Source organism: Phymastichus coffea, unplaced genomic scaffold (genome assembly GCF_024137745.1).
Source record: "Phymastichus coffea isolate CEN01 unplaced genomic scaffold, Cenicafe_Pcof_1.1 PCOF00009, whole genome shotgun sequence".
NCBI classification, from domain to species: Eukaryota; Metazoa; Arthropoda; class Insecta; order Hymenoptera; family Eulophidae; genus Phymastichus; species Phymastichus coffea.
In genome coordinates this window covers 8,977,263-8,998,617 of record NW_026706820.1, presented here as the reverse complement: position 1 = coordinate 8,998,617, position 21,355 = coordinate 8,977,263, and the positions used below count along the sequence as shown (strand labels likewise).

The 21,355-nt window shown below is 34.5% G+C and overlaps 1 protein-coding gene across 2 annotated transcripts in view; it reads left to right on the top strand.

Moving 5' to 3' along the window:
• Positions 1–21,355, top strand: part of LOC131670744 (semaphorin-2A) — a 545,588-nt gene that overhangs the window by 397,841 nt on the left and 126,392 nt on the right. The gene's annotated exons all lie outside the window — the stretch shown is intronic.

Genomic DNA, 21,355 nt, shown 5'->3' with positions numbered 1-21,355 from the left:
CATCTAACAAACTTTGGTCAAAAAGCTTAGAACTCTCGTCATCAGAACTATCTTCAAAAGAGACATCTTCAGTTGTATCAATATCCATCGGTTCAACTTTTGCCGAACCAACTTCTTTTCCGGGTTTACTTACTTTTCCTACTTTGGCTGGTGTTACACTCGCTACCGCAGGGTAGATGATTTTATTTGAATTTTGTTTATTGAAACCCGTTGTATTACATAAGCGGAAGTAACAATCAGTTTCATGGTCCTTGGGCTCACGCCAGATGGTCGGTTCAATAACCGTCATATTGCTGCTATTATCATCCCACTTCAACATAGCAAGTCTGCAAGAATTACAAATTGAAGACGGTACCCATGTCTTATCTAAATTGTCGATCGGAACCTTATAACATTTCATATATAGAGTTTTGATTGGATCATTAATCGATCGTCGATAAGAAGTTGTTTCAAACTTCCCACAAACATAACAAAATGTATCAATTTTTCTTGCACAAGGGCTTGTGGAACTCATTTTTCTTATAATAAATAACAAAGAGGATAAAAAATGTTCTTATGATAAATATTCTTACAATAAATAAAGTAGAAAAAAATAAGATAATAACATTTACAGGAAAATCAACCGTTAGCCCGCCAATCAAACGTGATCTCTAACACGGAAAGATTAGCATGTCACAAAATTGGTTATCTCAGCTTTCACCTATCTCAGCTTCAGCATACAATCATACATTTCAAGTTACGTAATATTCTACATCATCTATCTACAGAATTTCAAAAACGAATGAAAGATTTCACGGTTTTTGATTCCGCTGATCGTATCGGATATCAGAACTTCAAATTTTCAAAACTTATTTTATTCAAGCAATTTGTTTAAACAAATTTTTGCACAATTGAATATTTTTGCAAGTTGCACCTCATTTCCGCGGTTTTAGGGGTCACTGATTACGAGTTTGATGTTAGATTTATGAATTTAGATTTATTTAAACAATTTATTTAAACAAATGTTGCAAGACTCAATGTTTTTGCAAGTTGCACATACTTTTGCTGAATTTTGAGGTCGCTGGTTATGAATCTGATATCAGATTTGCAAAATGTATTTTATTTAAAAAATTTCTTTAAACAAATTCCTGTATAATAGAATATTTTTGCAAGCTGCACCACATTTCCATGGTTTTGGGGGTTACTAATCACGAGTTTGATGTCAGATTTGTACATTTAAATTTATTTAAACAAATTATTTAAATTTTTAATTCTAATATTTGTCTGTCTGTCACAGACCAACAAACTTCAGAACCAAAAACTAGACATAACGCACCCGAAGAATTTCGATGCGCTAAATCCAAATCCTAGCTTAGAATTGCGCCAGCACGTCAGTATTCCGAGATATTCTAGAAGGCTATAATCTGCGTGGCCATAACCCTAAATCTGTTAACCCAAAAACCCCCGACCCCTTAACCTTTAACTGACCCCTTAACCTTAAATCCGTTAACCCTGTAGCCCTGAAACCTGTGATGTTATAACCCTCGATGCCGTTACGCAAATCCCTTAATGCCTGAGCCCAGTAATTTGCGCCACAAGGAGTCTAGGGCTATTGTATCGCAGGTTACAGGATTGCGAGGTGAAGAAATTCGGGGTTAAGTTGGCAGGTTTTATTACCGCGCTTGTTATAACCTTCTTGGGTTAAAATATTTGGGGTTAAAGGGACGGGGATTATTGCATCGAAGGTCACAGGGCTTGGGGGTTAAGGGATTTATGGTTAAGTGGGCCAGGTTTATTGTCCCGCAGGTTGCAATGCTCCAAGATCAGGGATTTGAGTTATAATAGTCGAAATTCATCGCGTTGCCGTATAAACCAATTGATAAGTAGTACATTTCAATTGACGATAAAAGAAGACATAAACTAAAAATTGTTAGTGCTTTTGTACGATGAGAATTGCTTTTTAGATGCCGTTGTCAATTAAGCATGAAAAAAATTATTCGCAATGTTATAACGTACCGTATATAGCCAAAAAAATTTGATTTTCGCACTTTTAGGTTAGAATATCTCAAAATCCTGACCTATTAGCGCACTTTTGAGCTCGGATTTGGATTCAGCGCATCAAAATCCTTCGGGTGTACTATGTCTGGTCACTCGTTTTTGTGTGTCGCAGTATAAACAAATTCATAGGTGTTAAATTTCAAACGACGATATCTACATTACCAAAAGACATAAAAACAAAAATCGGTAGTGCATTTTGTAGACCAAGAGTTGCTCTTTCAGATGCCGTTGTCAGTTTTGCATAAGAAAATTTATTCGCAATGTTATAAAGTATCAAATATAGCCAAAATACGTGATTTTCGCCCTTTTAGGTTAGGATATCTCAAAATCATGAGGTGCTGGCGCAATTCTGAGCTCGGATTTAGATTCAGCGCATCAAAATCCTTCGAATATATTATGTCTGGTCTCTGGTTCTGAACCTTTGTCAAATTTTGTTGGCCTGTGTTATTAAATTTATTTTCGCATAGCGTAAGTTGTACGTGTATCTACACCAGAGATTATACAAAAAATACGGCAGAATAAAGAGTTATAATATACTGTAGTTATTAATACTTATTAATTTCCAACCGTATGATACAAGTTATTGATTGTATCGCTAATCATCCTCTGTGTTACGATTATTAACTTTTTACAGTATAAGTCTATGCGTGTTGAAACAACACTAAGTAGCATTTTTTTGGTCATTTGGAAATTGTTATCTAGGAAAATTATCGAAGCACTAGGTTATCCAAGTAATGTATCGCATAATCATTCACATACGAAAGTTTGTTAAAAACTAACGATGCACTGTAATGCGAATTATTACCAAGTGACTGTCGTTTTCATTCTTTTCTACGAATTTTTTGCCCTTTTGTTTAACATTTAAGATCAAGGCATCATCGTGAGGTTCTAGACTATTTGTATCATAACAGTAATCATGTACTACGTACTTCGAAGTAAGTTTAAGTGCGTCTAACTTTTTTGCAATTCTTAATTTAGATCCTTTTAACAGATTATTTTATTTCACGAAGTAGCAATTATTTATGTGTCGTATTATAGACTTTTTCGTCCTCGATCTTATTATATTAATCAAAACGAAATTAAATTAGGAAAAATTAAAAATTCTTATCAAAATTCTAATTAATTTGTTTATATGAACATTAAAGCTTTCTCAATTATTTAAATTTATTCAAATAATAATGCTGTGAAATTCAATATCGATGATGACAATCCAACCAGCGATGTTTCCAGGGAGGATGAAAACAAAGTTTCTGATTCCGATTCAATACGAGATAAGCGACCGAAGTATTCAACGCAACAGCAAACCGAGAAAGTTGACGATTTTTCCGTACAATAAAAAAAACAACCAAACATATCATATGAGATGTATGTCTCCAAAGAAAAAAATAACAGTACTGCTACTATACCTACTGATACTTGCGCTGTACAAAAGTCTCAGGACTTTAGTTGTTTTTCCAAGGCTATTCCAAAAAGTAATTTTATTCCAAAAATGATAGTTTTTAATCTTACAGAGTCATTTCCAAAACATTATTTGATTTTATTTTGTAGACAAAAAGTCAGTTTTATAATCAATCATGAAGATATAGCAAAATTCCATGCAATTTTGAATCTGTGTAAGAAAATGAATATTTTGCTGCATAGTGTTACTATCGATGTTGTATCTATTTTTTAAATAAGATTGAGTTTCCAAATAAATAAAAATAAACGTATCTTCATCCTTACAGAGTGAACATTTTGAAGGATCTACAGTTTTCATCAGTCAGCAGAAACGAGACAAGCTACAGTCGGACTACAAGAAAAATCCTTGGGAGCATGTTAGACACCTCATGAAAAAAAATGTGCGTAATGAAATGTTCAAGATCAGCTCTACTACGGGTGAAGCAGGAAGGCAGTCTATTTCTAAGCATATCATAAACGATGTACAAAGCAAGTCATAAATTATGCAATAAAAATTCAGTGTTAGGGCTCAAACGATAGTGAATCACTAATTACAGAATAGACTATACGGAAGTACTGATGTGAATTTTTTATTCAAAATTAAGCATTTTTTAATGATTTCTTCAAATTGCATCGCTCTAGGTGATGAAAAAAATATTTTTTATATTATTTAGATCGATTAGCAAATTTGGTGCATTTGTCTGGGCTTCATTATTAAACTTGTCATTATGTTGAGCCTCTATCGATTCACTAGGATTATTTTTAATTTTATAAATTATTTCAGAATACGTTAACGACAATTCTCCAAAATCCAAATCCAAGACAGAGGGCAAAGAATACAGAGAAGTGCTGACGAACCTTGCTCGACGCTCAGAAAAAGTGGCAGTGGGAACACAAAAAGATATAATAAAAAGACATTGCCATCACTCTCATCGACATACGGTGCTATCGTCAACGCCGTCTGCCATTGCGACTGGTAGAGGATAATTAAGGCATCGTTACCATCGACGTCGTTTGTCTTTACAACCGGTAGAACGGACGTTAATAAATTATCAACGTTGAAGTTATCTGCCTTGTCGTCTAACAATGTAAACATTAAATTAGAAATTGTAGAAAAAAAGATTCTATGGTTCGAGTGAAAGTGGATGAAATATATGGTGGATATAACAAAGGCAAAACTGGTGCATCAATGAATGATGAAATGCATGTTGATGTGATCCGGAAAAAAATACGGTAAGGGAGAAACACTAAACGAGCGACATATAACGGAGGCAGAGAAGAGAAACGCGGAAAAGGAAAAATTGACAGAAGCGTACTTAGCATAACTTCAAGAACTAGATCTGGCAGAATCGAGGTCCGAAACAAATGAAAATGTCAAAAAAGAAAAGTCGCGTTAAGCGGTATCTAAACGATTGATATCGAGTTCAAAGAGAAGAAAGTTACCGATAAGGAGAAAAAGTGCGAAAAGAATAAGCGGAAGAGGAGAATATAATTTATGAAATTGAAATTTATTGACACTATTGCGATCGTATATTGATATCAAAGTTTCATGCTCTAAGAAATCTTAGAGTCTCCACTTTTGTGGATGAAAGCAAAAAATGGAGCTAACAGTAAGGCTTTCTTCCTTCATCTCTATTCAGGAATTTGACTTTTTTATGTCACAAAACTATTAGGCTTGATAGCGTTGATGATAACCTAGTCATATTTCTCTCAATCAGTCAACGTTTAATCATTGAGGTGTGCTATCACTGCGATCTTTTCCAAAAGCTAAAGTATTAGCCAATCAGTAAAGTAACAGTTAAATTCAAAATTTAATTTAATATACTCCAAAAAAAAACAATGCCCGAAATGGCCACTTAGTCAGGAAATAACAAGACTACTCCTAATAAAAACAATGAATACTAGAGAATCGTAAGCAGGAAAAGACAAAAAAACAGCCCAGAAAATCAAACTCAAAACAAAAAACGACAAGCACAATTGTCAGATTACTGGCTAAGTAACAAAGCATGAGGTACGAAATACTTGAATAAAACAAAGAATATAAATAAAAACATAGTAAAGAAGAAACAACGAAGCAAATAAGCGCAAAGAAGAGCAAGATTTCAAAGTTAGATCAAGATGTAATCACCCGCTTACTAAAGTACATATATAAAGTACATACATAAAGTACAAACTACATACTGGCCTACAGATATAAATAAACTTCCGAATTTTATTGACTTTGCTATACTAAAAGGTATAAACAAAAATTATTGTGAAGTATCATCATGCTAAGATTTGTCATCAGATCATTCGTCGGTACTAATTACTCTACACCACAAAGTTTTTAATAAAGTAAAAAATAACGTTAAGGTCGACTGTAAAAAATATGCTCTTTATATAGAAGAACGCATAACGCGCAACGTTTCTCTTAAAACAGCTAATAATATAGAAAGCATCATCAATTCGCTCAACGTAATTCTAACTGATACTATTAACAAATGCTCTACTCCAATAAATAGAAATAAAACACAGCAATTCACGTTTACTAAAATAACCCAAAAAAAAAAAACACATTCTTAAGAAAAAGGTATCAAATAACTAGATCGAGTCAAGACAAAACTAAAGCAAATAAAGCATCTAAAGATCTAAAGACAATGTTATAGAAAGAAAAAAACACACAAACGTAGAACTATATCAGATCACTGAGTTCTACAGAAGCAATAGATTATGGAAAGTGGCTTAAATGACTTAACCCATTAACGCCTAGGCGATCAGAATTTTTACTAACTTTTCAACGTGTTTATTTATTATGTTATAAAAAATGTTATAAAAGAAATACAATACCTCTATTCTAACGCGAAATTTGATGCTCTTTCAGTATCTGAATTTGAAACGTGAAAAACGTGAAGATTTTCGAAAAAAAAAATTTTTTCGCATTATTTTTTACAATGATACCGCAGAGGTATCAACTTTTTATTATAGTCAGAGGTAATCATAGTATTCCAACATTAAGAGGAATTTTTTTCAGAAAAATTCATTGATATGTTTTTTCAAAATGGCAGCGAGAATGAAAACATTGTATAAAAATCTTAATCTATCGTTTTCTTAAAAACTATCAACTTCAGAAAAAAATTTCTAAGAACAAAAATGTCTTAAAATTAGTCAAAGAACACTGTTTAATTTTTTCAGAATTTTCGAATACAATATTTGATTTTCGATAATTTCAAAAAATCAAATTTTTCAAAAATACCTAAAAAATTTTTGACAAAATTTGTGAGTGTTCTTTGATTACTTTTTTACTGATTCTGTGCATATACAATGTTTTTTTTTTACTCTTAGCATTACTTAGAGACAACAGCATGGACGTGGTAGAACTTTGTCTCCTTTGGGGTACTTTCTTTTCGTGAGTTGCCTTGCCTCTTACGTTTCGGGGTACGTTTTTCGTGAGTCACCTTGCCTCTCACGTGTCGGAGTGCTTTTTTCCGTGAGTCCTCTTGCCTGTCACGTTAACATTTTTTTTATGAGTGCTTTTTTGCCCAACAATTATTGCATACATATAGATAACATTTTTCACAATAGATCCTTGTTCTTATTGGACATTTTGATTTGAATAATTTGTTTAATTTGTTCCTATTAGATCGTGTATGAACTGTTTTACTTGTTTGACCTTTTTAAATATAATATTTAACAGTCGAAAAAGTTAACTCTTTTATTCCAACTTTTTTCTTTCCATCACGTGTAACATTGAAAATTACATGGGCATTTGTAATGGATGTCTGTATAAATCTTATAAAAATGATCCATGTCTATTTTTAGAACGTATATTTGGAAGTACATTATTGCAGTGTCTATTATGCACGTAAACACCATCCATAAAGTTGTACAAATGAAAAGCTTGCGGAAAAGATACGTCAGTTTTGGGTCGAGTCTCTGAACTATATTTTCTCGAAGTTGATAGTGGACTTCTACCTGCAGCAGTTGAAGCTATTTAAACGGGCTTTCGAATTCATAATAGTAATGAAATTTATGCCACTATTTTGATCATGTTTTAGAATATAAGTACCTCGTGGAGCTTTCTTTTCAAGTATATTCTTTTCTTTGACTCGATTATCTCTTATAGTGCCGATGCATTTCAAACGTAATTTTTGCACGTGTAAAATCAAAATCATATTCAAAAAAAGTTATCAAAGTACAAATGTAATGCAGGGGTTTTATTATAATTTATTAGCGGAAAAAAAGATTCTAATAAATTCAATACTACACGAGTACTTAAAGCATACGAGTATTTTGCTAATTTATTTCCGGTTTGGGAATTTTTACTGCAATATAGATCTAAATTCAATAGATAGCCGTCTGAAGTGCATAACCCCCAAAATTTCAAAACCCAACCTTACTGATTTCCCTCGAATAAATTGTTTTAATACAGTTTTTGCATAAGACTTGGCCATTATTTGATCAATAGATGTAGAAGTTTTCCATATTCCGAACTTAAAGAGGTGGTTTTGGAAAAGTTTCAATATCGAACAAACCCGCCACCCTCTATCGTTTGGATTCTTATCCTTAGCTTTTGAATATTTTATTTTAGACTTGATTTCTTCAAACTTACCACGAGTCATTGGAGAAGAAATAATTTCATTAGATAAGAATGGATCAGATGACCAATAATCTCTCTGAGACTTTCTTTTATTGAATGAACTGAAAATAACTATACCTATAAAATTGTTAACATTTTGTTATTTCACATCATAATTATTCTTTTTATGCGCATCAATTATACAATGTTTCATTTCGACGGAAAAAAAGGTTTCGAACAATTGGAGAAAGACTCACACACTTGTATATTCTTTTTTGCAGCTTCAGATAATTTTTTTTTAAATTCCATGTAAATTTACAATCTGTCTCACATAGTGAGACAAGAAGCAAATGTTTCTACTACTTGACATACACAATCTAAATAACAGAACACTCCATTGAGTATGCTATTTTTGTTTACAGTTTTTGCATAATTAACTTAATCTATTTCGTCGCTCATCAGTTTATGTTTCTTAAGTCTAGTGTTGGTAATCTCTTCCGAGAGCAGTTTGCTAATAAGTACGTTTGAGTGGTTTTGCAATCTAGTTTGGTATTTTTTGTAGAAATTGATTATTTCTTCCTTTACTGTTGTAATCTGTAAGTCTTTTCGACTGATCTCGTTTGGCACGAACCAAGGCGCGTTTGTTATGCTGCGTAGGACTTTCGATTGATACCTTTCCAGTATTTCGATGTTCGATTTCGAAGCGGCTCCCCATAGTTGGATACCATAAGTCCAGACTGACTTGAGTACTGCTTTATATAATAAGATTTTGTTTTCGATTGTTAGCTCGGATTTTGCTCCGATTAGCCAGTACATTCTCCATTTTAATCCTAGTTGTTTTCTTTTTGTAAATATATGTTGTTTCCATCTCAGCCTTCTATCCAAGTGAATGCCTAAGTATTTGACATGGTCTTTTTGCGGTATGTATTTGTCATTTAGTGTAATAGATGGCCACGTATTTTTACGGAGGGTGAATGTGGTGTTAACTGATTTACTTTTGTTAACTATTATTCTCTACGAGTTAAGCCAATTTTGGAGGTAATTATCTATGTAATTTTGAATTGTTTTGGATGCTGTTGTTGCCTCTAGTTGTACAGATAGATTTGCTGTGTCATCTGCATATGTTGCTGTCACGATGTTATTTGATATTGGTAGGTCCGAGGTGTATAACAAATATAGCGTTGGGCCAAGAACACTGCCTTATGGTACTCCTGCCTTTATTAGATGGCTTTTTGACTTACACTTGTCTATTTTTACTTGAAATTTTCTATTTTGAAGGTATGACTGAAGTAGCTCGTAGTAGCGCACAGGAAGAAATCTCTTGAGCTTGTATAACAATCCTTCGTGCTACACTCTGTCGAATGCTTCTCAGACATCAAGAAATATTCCAGTTCAATACTTTCTGTCCTCTAACGCCTTCCTAGCCACAGCCACTATTCGATTAACCTGCTCAATCATGGAGTGACTATTCCTGAATCCGAATTGATGCTCGGGGATAAGTTTCCTGTTTGCTGTTATTGGTGTGATTCTAGCTATTGTTAGTTTCTCAAAAATTTTTGATAGTGAAGGTAGAAGACTGATCGGTCTATAAGACATTAACAGTTCTGGTTGTTTTCCAGGTTTAGGTATTAATACAATCTCACAAGGGAACCACCCCAACCCGACCTCACAGATTTGAATGATTTTGGGATATGTTGTAGTACTTGAAAAAAAATTAAACACGTGTTTTTTTTATCGGCCCATAAGGGCTTTTAAGGGGTGAAATCCACCCTGAAAATCAACTCTTCAAATAAGTTTTTTTAATATTTCTCAGCATCAAATGAATATTTTTCGGTAAACTCAACGTTAAAAAATTTCATATAAAAAGGCGCTTTGAAGGACATAACATTTATACCGAAGAGTTGCAACCCCTTTTTTAATAAAGGTAAATACACTATTTTTTATACTGTTTTACGACATGTAATATAGTAAATCAGCTCGAGTGATTTAAAAATCGCACTGATAATGAGAAAATACCAAAATTAAATTGACGTGTTTCCGGATTTAGTAAAAAATATATTTAAGGGATGTTTTACCCCCTAGAAACCACCCCCGTCAAACTATCAGCAGGTTAATCCACCTAACCCTGGGATAAACAAGTTTAGTCGTTTGTTATTTCTTGAAATAATTTAATCCTATGCATGAGCGAGCTACCTCAACTAACCAACCTGCCTCTAACCAACCAAACCTCCATATACCAACCTTTCCGAACCACATGTAGGCTAACCCACCTAACCCTATGAAAAGCTACTTTAGTCGTTTGTTATTTCTTGAAATAATTGAATTTTACACCATAAGCCAGTTATCCCAGCTGTGTAACATACCTCTTATCCACCTATCCCTAATCTATCTAACTCCCACCCTTATAAACCACCCTTACCGAACCACATGCGGGCTAAACCTCCTAACCCTGAGAAACACGAGTTAAATCGTTTGTTATTTCCTGAAATAATTTAATCCTACGCCTGAGCGAGCTACCTCAACTAACCAACCTGCCTCTAACCCACCAAACCTCCATAAACCACCCTTATCCAACCAAATGTAGGCTAATAGATCTAACTTTGGGAGAATTGAGTTTATCGGTTGCTTTTTCTTAAAATAATTGATTTCTACACTGTACGTGGGGTATCCCATTTTTTTTTAATAAAATATATCTGTAGCTCAAACATAATTTATGACAAATAAAAATATGTTTAATACATTTTATTTTAATAGTACCAAAATGGCGAGAAATATCTCTTAAAAATAAACACGAAAATAACACGAGGTCTGATTATCATTTATAGATCTATACATATATATTTATGTTCGTATATAGATACATAAATATATTTACGTAAGAGCCATCGTACGCGATACTACATATATTTTGATTTTTCATAATAATTTTCATCTTTTTCTTTTTTTTATTTATTGGTAAATTAAAATGTATCATTCAACGAATTCCTTACAGAAATGATAATCATTGAAAAAGTGTTTGAAATATAATGATCTTTTACACCAACCATGCCGTATTATAGCAACATTTTTACATGCTTCTACTTCGCAATGTATATTGCAAGAATCTCCAAAACTAAAATCAACAGGGTTATCTATTTTATCTGATTTTTCAGCAATGTAGCCGCTTTTATACCAAATGTATTTAAAAATATTTATATATCTTGGTGAAGAAAGCTGGTTATGGACAAGAGACTGCATTTTTATGATGTTATTTCTTAAATGTAGATTTATTTCATAGTCCATCAAAATAACTTGATCTGATAAAAGTCTAACGAAGTTTTTCCAAATACGAAATCCATAAACATCGAGTAGTTGGATGTTCCCAGGTCGTTCCTGTGGGAATTATTTTTATATTAACAATTTTCTTTCTCGGCAGCGTTTCCCTTACAGCTTTATCGCAATGTCCACTCCAAGAGTCGAGTAAAAGTACAGATTGAGGTCCAACATTTGGGTAAAAAACTTCTTTCAACCAAATTTTAAAATGATCTAAAATAAAAAAATGTCAACATTTTTTTATGTCATTGCATTATAATAAACAAAAATATACTAACTTGTCGTTAATTTTCCAGATTTAGATGCATCCACATGCACATTTTCTGGTCTAAATAATGAAGATTCCACTATGGGACCGAATTGACCACTTTTTTCTTTTAATACTATAAAAAGTGGTGATAAAAGTTTCCCGGTTGCTGATATAGTTGGCTGAATTATATAACTGTGCGTTGTCGATGAAACCGATTGTACCAGACATTGCACCTGCTTTTCTCCTTCAACTGCTAATGTTCTTCCCGAGTTTAAGTTGACTTATACGAGGTGTGATCAAAAAGTAAGGTGAATTTTGAAATTTAGCGGGCTACGTCCGTTCGATCTTCGACTTTTTTATTTGGTTATGTCGGTACACTCGTCTAGAACATACGTTCCAAATTTCAGCTTTGTAGTATGTTTGGTTTGTTTGTGAGAGGCATCAAGGTTAGAAGTGTTTTGCGTGCTCCACGATTTGCTGCTGTCTAAAAACATGGATCAAAGAGTTTGCATTAAATTTTGTGTGAAAAATGGAATCAAATGTTCCAAAACACTTGAAATGCTGAAAGTGGCATACGGTGAGTCTACTTTAAGCCAAAAAAATGTTTACAAGTGGTATAAACTCTTCCAAGAAGGCCGAGAAGACACCGACGACGAACCTCGTTCTGGACGCCCCAGCACATCAACAACTGATGAGAATGTTGAAGAAGTGAAGAAAATAGTGTTGGGAAATCGTCGAATTACCATTAGAGAAATTGCTGATGATATTGGCATCTCATTTGGTTCATGCCAATCAATTTTGACGAGTGTTTTAGACATGAGACGTGTGTCAGCGAAGTTTGTTCCGAAATTGCTCAATTTCGACCAAAAGAAACGTCGCATGAGCATCGCCCAAGAGCTACTGAATGACGTCAACGATGATCCAGATTTACTCAACAGGGTTGTAACAGGTGACGAAACATGGGTATACGGTTATGACGTCGAGACTAAGACTCAATCGTCCTAGTGGAGGCATTCTGGATCACCAAGACCAAAAAAAGCACGCCAAGTTCGATCAAATGTAAAGGTTTTGCTTACAGTTTTCTTTGACTGCAGGGGCGTGGTGCATCATGAGTTCTTGCCACAGGGTAGAACAGTAAATAAGGAATATTACCTGCAAGTTATGCGCAATTTGCGCGAAGCAATCCGCCAGAAACGTCCGAATTTGTGGAAAAATAAAAATTGGCTTTTGCACCATGATAACGCCCCTGCTCACACATCGTTGCTTGTGCGCGAATTTTTGGCTAAAACCAACACAGTAACGATGCCATGTGACTTCTTCTTGTTCCCAAAACTGAAGAGGCCCATGAAAGGACGGCGTTTTGCCACGATTGAGGAGATAAAGACGGCATCGAAGGATGAACTAAACAAGATCACAAAAAATGATTTTTTGAAATGCTTTGAGGATTGGAAAAAGCGTTGGCACAAGTGCATTATATCCGAGGGGGATTACTTTGAAGGAGATAAAATAAAAATTGATGAATAAATAAATATTTTTTGAGAAAAATAAAAATTCACCTTACTTTTTGATCACACCTCGTAGATCCAAAATTCTACGGCTCTTTATAATCAAATGTGATTTCTTCATCATCGTTTGTGCACTGATTCGTTGGTGTAAAATCAGGATCAGGAAAGTGATGTTCAACTTCATCTTCGATTATTTTAGAATCAGTATCTTTATAATCTTCATGAAAATCTGTTGAACGTCTCTTCAACAATCATATCAATATCATTAAACTCATACACGGCATCTATTAATATTTCTTTCAACTTTTCTGAAAATTTAATTTCTTTGAAATTAATTTCGCTATCTGGTATTTGTAAACTTTGAAAATATACTAATAATAAATTGACTACGTTCGAAGGATTGATCTTCATGTTTTAATCTAAAACAAAATCAAGATATAAATACTCTTTTTGCAGTTGAATAATTTTACAAAAGACAAAAGAAAACCTAGTCTATAGATAGAATTCGATCATACGTTTTTAACAGTTATATTTCACATGTTTACAAATAAAAATATTTGAATAAAATTATATATGATAAGTGACATAAATACTTACGTATTAGACAAAAACTTTTCTTCTTGTTATGTACTATATTTTCGTGTTCGGAAAATTTGTATGTAAATTGTAACGGTTGGTAATTTATTCAAGTGTTAAATTGTCGTCCGTTAACAAAATCGATGTATCACCGCTGCTCGCTGTTTTCCTCTTCTGGTTAGCTCTGTGCTTGCCGCGCAACCTGAAAACGAGCGCGAAAGCACGAAACAATAAAGAAAAGCAATGGTCGAAGATTCCTAGAAAACGGTGCGGAGGAAAAGGGAACGTAGAGAATATTCGGGACTAGCGAATGAATATACCGGCTTATTGGTATATCTCTGCCGAATTTATTCACTCCTTGTATCTACATTGGCGCGACTATTTACGTTGGCCGAGAGATTCGCGATACGCGGCCTAATCGTACGTTCGCGTGAGAGAGAGACGGAAAATACAATTTCGAATAACACGCAGCCGACGCTGTTTACATGCGCTCGCTTCCCTGAATTCTCGCTCGCAATACCGAAACAAAGAAGAAAACTTACGCGGGCGAACGCTGCTGCAGACAGCTACGCCTTACTTCCCGAGCCTGGTTGTTCGAGTATCGTCGCCCAGGGTCGCCGAGGTTGGATGGCCTACGGGTCGGTACTTGCGGGTGATGGGCGACGTGTCGGGTCTCTTGTCTCGGGTAACAGCCTTCGTTCGGTCACCCTTACTCGTCGATCGCTGCCGAGTATTTTCGACACTCACAACATTCACTCCTCATTGTCACTCAATCTCACCCCACAGGATCGATTCCACGCTCGGTTTTTCAAAGAACCACCAAACGGTTCCCGTGCGCGTGCGGTATCCTTGCCGGTCTCCCGTGAATTGCCGTCTAGCCCGCGTGTTTTAGCTATTTCTCTCTCTCTCTCTCTCTCTTTTATACACAGCTATATGTAATACAATGCAAATAATTAAAAAAAAACTGATACTATAACTATTATTATTAATTTCGAAAAAACGAAATAATTAATAATTATTTATAATTTATTTTAGTCTCAAATCTTATATTTATAAGCCGTTATTAATTATTTTTATTTTTTTTGTATTTATAATGAAAAGAAAATAATAATTATTACATAAAATTTGTAATACTTGGGACATATTGTTATGTAACATGAATGTTATTCAAGAAATACATTTATTTTTCCCTATTTATATAAGGTTAGCCCGCATGTGGTTCGGTAAGGGGGGTTTATAAGGGTGGAGGTTAGATAGGTTAGTGGTAGGTGGATAAGAGGTATGTTATACAGCTGGGATAACTCGCTTATGGTGTAAAATTCAATTATTTCAAGAAATAACAAACAACTAAAGTTGCTTTTCACAGGATTAGGTGGGTTAGCCTACATGTGGTTCGGAAAGGTTGGTATATGGAGGTTTGGTGGGTTAGAGGCAGGTTGGTTAGTTGAGGTAGCTCGCTCATGCATAGGATTAAATTATTTCAAGAAATAACAAACGACTAAACTTGTTTATCCCAGGGTTAGGTGGAGTAACCTGCTGATAGTTTGACGGGGGTGGTTTCTAGGTGGTGTTTCACCCGTTAGAACATTTTTAAACATATTTTTTTTTTAAATCCGGAAACACGTCAATTTAATTTTGGTATTTTCTCATTATTAGTGCGATTTTTAAATCACTCGAGCTGATTTACTATATTACATGTCGTAAAACAGTATAAAAAATAGTGTATTTACCTCTATTAAAAAAGGGGTTGCAACTCTTCGGTATAAATGTTATGTCCTTAAAAGCGCTTTATTATAAGAAATTTTTTAACGTTGAGTTTACCGAAAAATATTCATTTGATGCTGAGAAATATTAAACAAAATTATTTGAAGAGTTGATTTTCAGGGTGGATTTCACCCCTTAAAAGCCCTTATGGGCCGATAAAAAAAAACACGTGTTTAATTTTTTTTCAAGTACTACAACATATCCCAAAATCATTTAAATTGGTAAGGTCGGGTTGGGGTGGTTCCCTTGTCAGCTACTTTCCACTGGAAAGGAAAATTGCAGAGATGCAAGCATGCATTAAAAAAAATCGTTATGTATCTTATCGCAATTTTGGGTAGCATTTTAATCATTTTTCCCGTAATATTATCAAATCCGGGAGCTTTTCTGTTTTTAATATTGTTAATAATGAGTAATACTTCCTTCATTTTTATCGAGTTGATCGGAGTGCTATCTTGTGCATCAGATACTTCTAATAAAATTCTTTCTTCCCGTTTGGTAATTATTCATTGGTGTGGCTGGAATACAGTGCTAAGGTGGTTTGCAAAGGTTTCAACTTTTTCCTCGTCCGATCTCGGCCATTCACCATCCGCTTCTCTGATAGGCGGTATATATGTTGTTGATCTTTTAATTCGTTTTGTAGCTTTCCATAGTGAATAGTCTGTTGCTTCTGTTGGACTGAGTGTTCTAAGATAATTTTATGTTTGGATATTTTTTTCTTCTTGTAGCATTTTCTTTAGGGCTTTGATTGCTTTGTTGAGTTTTGATTTATCTTGACTTGATCTGATTATTTGGTATCTTTTTCTTATTGATCTTTTTTCTTTGATTTTTTGGCTATTCTAGAGGAATTGATTTATTGCGTATTATTTCTGGTTGTTATTGTAGAGTAGTCATTATTGGTGTTAAATAAGAGTACGTTGAGTGAATTTATGCAGCTTTCTATATTGATAGTTGTTTTAAGTGGGATATTACATGTAATGCGTTCATCTATGGAAAGAGTATATTTTTTCCAGCCCACTTTTATGTGTTTGTTTACATTGTTGTGTACTTGACGGTGAAGAGTAATTATTACCGGCGAATGGTCCGATGTAAGTTCTAGGCATAATACCGCTTCGACATAATTTTTGTTTATCCCTTTTATTATTGCAAAGTCAATCAAGTCCGGGAGCCTTTTTAATTCTGTAGGCTAGTATGTTGGTTCTCCGGTGGATATCGGGGTGAATTTATTTTTTTGTAGTATTTTATAGAGCCTCTGTGTGTTGGAGTTTCTGATCTAGATCCCCACCACGGGTGCTTCGCATTATAATCCCCTCCTGCTATAAAGCGGTTTCCTAGTGTTTTGAAAAATTTTGTCCATTTTTCCTTTGTGATTGTTTTGTTTGGAGGACAGTAAACAGCTCATATTGTAATCGGTCCCTCTTTATCTTTGATGATTATACTAGTTGCTTGAAGAAATATTTCACTAGTATGTTTGTGAACGTGGTGATTTATATTTGTTTTGATTAGAATCGCAGTACCTCCGTGTGCTTTATCGAGTGGATGATTTGTTTTGTGTCCTGAGTATTTTGGTAAGCGGAGAAAATTTTTGCTAGTAAAGTGTGTTTCTGAGACTAACATAATATCAATCTTTTCTTGAATTAAAAATGCTCTTAACTCGAGGTGTCTTCTCGTAAGGCCATTTGCATTCCAGATAGCAATTTTTAGATTTGACAGATTTGACATGGTTATACTAATTTATTAATAAGTATGGTTACTAATTTTAACAATATGTCCATTGTTTGCGACATTTTTTTCGTTAATTATTCAAGTTTATTAATTGACTTTTCATCGTTACTGCAATTGTAATAAAATTTTGTTTGCGGAACAAATATCTTGTGCGAATATGTTGAAAATGTTGCGGAAGGCCTTTGGTGATGAAACTATGGCACAAAAAACGTTTATAAGTGGTATACCGAGTTCAAAGCGACCGAAAACGCATTGAAGACAAACCGCGCTTTGGGTAACCATCAATGTCTATCGATGAGCACCATGTCCAAAAAATCAAAGATTTGGTGCTTGAAAATCATCGATTGATAATCAGAGACCTCCTTGATAGTATTGGAATGTCATTCAGCTCAGCCGAAACCATTTAGATGAATGTTTAGTGTCTCAAACGCGTCAAGTCTTGATTGGTGCCAAAATCGCTCAATTTTTTGGAAAAAAAACGTCGCATTGATATGTGTGAAAATTTACTGTCGGACTATTAGGGCCACTTGAAATGCATTATTACTGGAGACGAAGCTTGGATTTATACATACGACCCTGAAATCACCGACCAATCCAGCGAATATCGTGCAAAAGGTGAAGCAAGACCGAAAAGACCACGGCAAAGTCGATCGAAAATCAAGGTTATGATGACAGTTTTCTTTGATTATCGTGGTGTGGTGCACTATGAATTCCTTCCGCCGAGCCAAACTGTCAACAAAGAATATTATATGTGTATTATGCATCATTTGCGTGTAGCTATTCGACTGAAACGGCCGGAATTATAGACAAACAACTCTTGGTTTCTTCATCACGATAATGCTTCATGTCATACTGTATTGGTTTTTCACGACTTTTTTTGCTAAAAACTCGACTTATCGTTCCACAACCACCGTATTCGCCTGATTTGGCTTCGTGCGACTTCTGGCTGTTCAGCAAATTCAAAAGGCCAATGCGGGGTGACCGTTTTGACATGATTGAGAAGATAAAAACCAAATCGAAGATGGTCTTGAAGGCTATACCAGAAAAAGACTATTTTGACTGTTTCGAGGACTGGAAAAAGCGTTGGAACAAGTACGTTTTATCGCACAGGGATTACTTTGAAGGGGGTGAAATTGATTAGGAAGAATAAAGAAATTATATTTTATAAACAATTTCACCTTACTTTTTGATCACAGTAGTAGAATAGTATTTGCTGCGAGAAAAGCCATCGAAGATAAACAATGCTGTACTGATATTCCTGGATATTGTCCGGGCTTTGACAAGGTTTGGCATTAAAGGCTACTGCACAAGCTTAAGAGATTTTTTCCTCAGCCCCACTACGAATTGATATAGTCATATCTACACAATAGAGCCTATCAAGTTAAAACAAATAAAATCGTATCAAAACGTCAGTTAATAAAAGCAGCAGTACCGCAAGGCCATGTTCTAAGTCCAACGCTACATCTGTTATGTATCTTGGACCCTCCAAAGTCTATTAATATCTATCTAGATGGTACAGCAACTTTAACAGTATACTCAGAGGCAACAATAGCAACCAAAATATTACAAAACTACATAAAAAACACCTTCAAAATTGGTTTAATTCCTGATGAATAATAATAAATGAAAGCAAATCAATACATACGACATTTACACTTCGAAAAGATACCTGTCCTCCTATTAAATTAAACGATAAATATATTCCGCAACACAATCAAGTAAAATATTTAAGTATTCATCTAGATCGAAAACTTACATGGAAAGAACATATATTTACTAAACGTAAACAATTGGGACTAAAATGAAGAAAAATGTACTGGCTCATCGGAACAAAATCAGAGTTGTCAATTGAAAAAAAATGCTCCTATATAAAGCTGTACTTAAATCAGTCTGGACATATAACATTCAACTGTGGAGTACTGCTTTTAACTCGGATATTGAAACCCTGGAAAGATTCCAATCGAAAGTCCTACGCAATATAGTACGGTTCGTACCGAATTAAATTATCCGAAATGATTTACAGATACCTGTAGTGAAAGAAGAAATTAAAACGCAAAGAAATTACGAAAAATCTAATTCCAGACTTCAAAACCACCCAAATAAACTTGCCACCAAACTTCTCAAGATATCCATCGTCAACAACAGACTGAAGAAATATAAACTAATGAATACCCAAATAAATTAACATAATTATTTCAATCAGACTGTAAAACAAGGACAGTATACTCTCTAGAGTAAACTGCTGTTTATTGTGTGTGTGTGTGCGTGTGTGTGTCTAATAGCAACAACGTTTGCTTTTGTCTCAATACGTAAGACAAATTGTAAATATTAATAATAAAAAAAAATAAATAAAAAATTTTGCTCAATCACCTAGCGATTCAACTAATACGAGGTGTGATCAAAAAGTAAGGTGAATTTTGAAATTTAGCGGGCTACGTCCGTTCGATCTTCGACTTTTTTATTTGGTTATGTCGGTACACTCGTCTAGAACATACGTTCCAAATTTCAGCTTTGTAGTATGTTTGGTTTGTTTGTGAGAGGCATCAAGGTTAGAAGTGTTTTGCGTGCTCCACGATTTGCTGCTGTCTAAAAACATGGATCAAAGAGTTTGCATTAAATTTTGTGTGAAAAATGGAATCAAATGTTCCAAAACACTTGAAATGCTGAAAGTGGCATACGGTGAGTCTACTTTAAGCCAAAAAAATGTTTACAAGTGGTATAAACTCTTCCAAGAAGGCCGAGAAGACACCGACGACGAACCTCGTTCTGGACGCCCCAGCACATCAACAACTGATGAGAATGTTGAAGAAGTGAAGAAAATAGTGTTGGGAAATCGTCGAATTACCATTAGAGAAATTGCTGATGATATTGGCATCTCATTTGGTTCGTGCCAATCAATTTTGACGAGTGTTTTAGACATGAGACGTGTGTCAGCGAAGTTTGTTCCGAAATTGCTCAATTTCGACCAAAAGAAACGTCGCATGAGCATCGCCCAAGAGCTACTGAATGACGTCAACGATGATCCAGATTTACTCAACAGGGTTGTAACAGGTGACGAAACATGGGTATACGGTTATGACGTCGAGACTAAGACTCAATCGTCCTAGTGGAGGCATTCTGGATCACCAAGACCAAAAAAAGCACGCCAAGTTCGATCAAATGTAAAGGTTTTGCTTACAGTTTTCTTTGACTGCAGGGGCGTGGTGCATCATGAGTTCTTGCCACAGGGTAGAACAGTAAATAAGGAATATTACCTGCAAGTTATGCGCAATTTGCGCGAAGCAATCCGCCAGAAACGTCCGAATTTGTGGAAAAATAAAAATTGGCTTTTGCACCATGATAACGCCCCTGCTCACACATCGTTGCTTGTGCGCGAATTTTTGGCTAAAACCAACACAGTAACGATGCCATGTGACTTCTTCTTGTTCCCAAAACTGAAGAGGCCTATGAAAGGACGGCGTTTTGCCACGATTGAGGAGATAAAGACGGCATCGAAGGATGAACTAAACAAGATCACAAAAAATGATTTTTTGAAATGCTTTGAGGATTGGAAAAAGCGTTGGTACAAGTGCATTATATCCGAGGGGGATTACTTTGAAGGAGATAAAATAAAAATTGATGAATAAATAAATATTTTTTGTGAAAAATAAAAATTCACCTTACTTTTTGATCACACCTCGTATATGTCAAGTTAATCGTGCTCTTAAATCGAACGAGACTTTATACATTTACATTTAACAATAACTTCGTGTTTCTTTTTAGATCAGAAATATGTTTTGAATATGTTACGAAGTTATAACTATCAGAGTTATGTCCCTGATTCTATTAGGTATAATTTACAATTAGTTATATTTCGGTTGATTGTCTGGAAATCTAACTACGTAAAATTGCTCATATAACTGAAAAGTGGTTTTCTTAAGAAGAAATTCAAATATCCATAGACGATTCATGTTTTTCTATCGAAGTAGAAAGAATAGAATATGTTATTTTTCCTATATTTAACAAATGTAGAATAGAAGATATAATATTTCTAATAGAATTTTTCGTACTTTTGATGTCAATAAGTAAGATGATAAAATATTTTGTAGTAGAAATATCGGATAATGAGAAGATGAAAGTCTAATTCACTTATATTCTGTTAAGTTAGATTAACAACTATAGTTTTTTGTCGTTATTGCTATTCAATGATTTAAGACA